Source organism: Rana temporaria, chromosome 3 (genome assembly GCF_905171775.1).
Source record: "Rana temporaria chromosome 3, aRanTem1.1, whole genome shotgun sequence".
Taxonomy (NCBI): Eukaryota; Metazoa; Chordata; class Amphibia; order Anura; family Ranidae; genus Rana; species Rana temporaria.
The window spans coordinates 48,941,483-48,943,426 of record NC_053491.1 but is presented as its reverse complement, the minus strand read 5'-3'; positions in this window follow the sequence as shown (position 1 = coordinate 48,943,426).

Here is a 1,944-nt window from a genome sequence, read left to right as displayed (position 1 = left end):
GCGCAGTGAATTATGGGCCGTGACGCGCCACTCAATTTTTTTAATATATATTAGTGCTGTCAAACGATTACAATTTTTAATCGCGATTAATCGCATTAATGTCATAGTTAACTCACGATTAATCTATCTAATTTATGACGAATTTCCCCACAAATATCGCACAATTCTGCAAGTGATTATAATTTATGATCGCTGTTTTCTAGCTGATCTAAAACCATTTTTGACATAAAGGGACACTTTTGGACAATCTACAGTTTTCAGGCAGAAAGAATAGTTTTTATTTTATAAAAGAACATGTAGGACACTGGGCAGACCACTAGGGACAAGGGGGGTGTGTATTTTTTACATACAGTACTGTAATCTATAAGATTACAGTATACTGTATGCAATGTGTTTGTTTACTTTTTTGAATTTGGCGCCGTTCTCCGCTCCCGTGCGTCGTAACGTCGCAGGGAACGGAGATCGGCGGCACACAGACACTGTGAATCGAGCGAGGAGGACCCGCCGAGCGAGGAGGACCCGCCAAGCGACGAGGACCCGCCAAGCGAGGAGGACCCGCTCGATCACACAGCGGGGTGTCATCGCCGATCACACAGCGGGGTGGCATCGCTGGATCCAGGGACAATGTGAGTAACTTGCCTGTGAATCCAGCGAGAAGGTAAGCCGCGCCGCTGCACACTCTGCACGTCCACCCAGAGCGCTCCCGCGTTAATCGCGCGATAAAAATATTGACGGCGTTAACATGGGTTTGCGTTAACTCCGTTAATATCGCGTTTAACGCACAGCCCTAATATATATATAGATATATATATATATATATATATATATTGGCATGCAATAAAAAGGGGATTAACTCCAGAGATAAATCGATAATTTTCCCATTCTACAAGACTCTGGTCCGGCCTCACCTGGAGTATGCTGTCCAGTTCTGGGCACCAGTCCTCAGGAAGGATGTACTGGAAATGGAGCGAGTACAAAGAAGGGCAACAAAGCTAATAAAGGGTCTGGAGGATATTAGTTATGAGGAAAGGATACGAGCACTGAACTTATTCTCTATGGAGAAGAGACGCTTGAGAGGGGATATGATTTTAATTTACAAATATCGTACTGGTGATCCCACAATAGGGATAAAATGTTTTTATGAAAGGAAGTTTAATAAGACACGTGGCCACTCATTAAGATTAGAAGAAAAGAGGTTTCACCTTAGACTGCGTAGAGGGTTCTTCACTTATACAATAAAAAAAAAAAACCCAGAGGTGATCAGATACCACCAAAAGAAAGTTCTATTTGTGAAAAAATAAATTTAATTTGTGTGCAATGTTGCATGACCGTGCAATTGCCAGTTAAAGTAGCACAATGCTGAATAGCAAAAAACGATTTGGTTGTTAAAAGGGTAAAACCTTCTGGAGGTCAAGTTGTTAAACATTTAATATGTTTTCTATAGGTTTATTAGATTTGCGAATCATTGCATTCTGTTTTTATCCAGAGTTTACACAGTCACAACTTTTTGGGATTTGGGGTTACATAGCCAAGTAGCTTGCCAACTGTTTAATCCCTGCTCCAGCTGATCTTACAACCATGTCATTGGTCATTCACATACACTCACACGCAATGAGGTTCAGCCAATCTCACTGCACCTTTCATTCTATAGTAAAATTAGAGAATTCTAAGTGGTGTATGTATAAAAAAAAAAATAATAATAATATAAAAAGCCACAAAGACATTTGGCTTGACAATCTGCATGTATATTTGTTCTGTGTGAAGCAAAATCAAATATTATTATTATTAGTGTATTCCCTCTCGAGGTTGGATGTTCTTTATAAGAATGCAGTGAGTTAGGAAAATACATTATTATGTCCACTAGATGAAGATGGTCATAGATAGCACTTATTTACTGTACTATGATCTTCAACTCCATCTAGTGGCCAAAATAGGTCACAATCC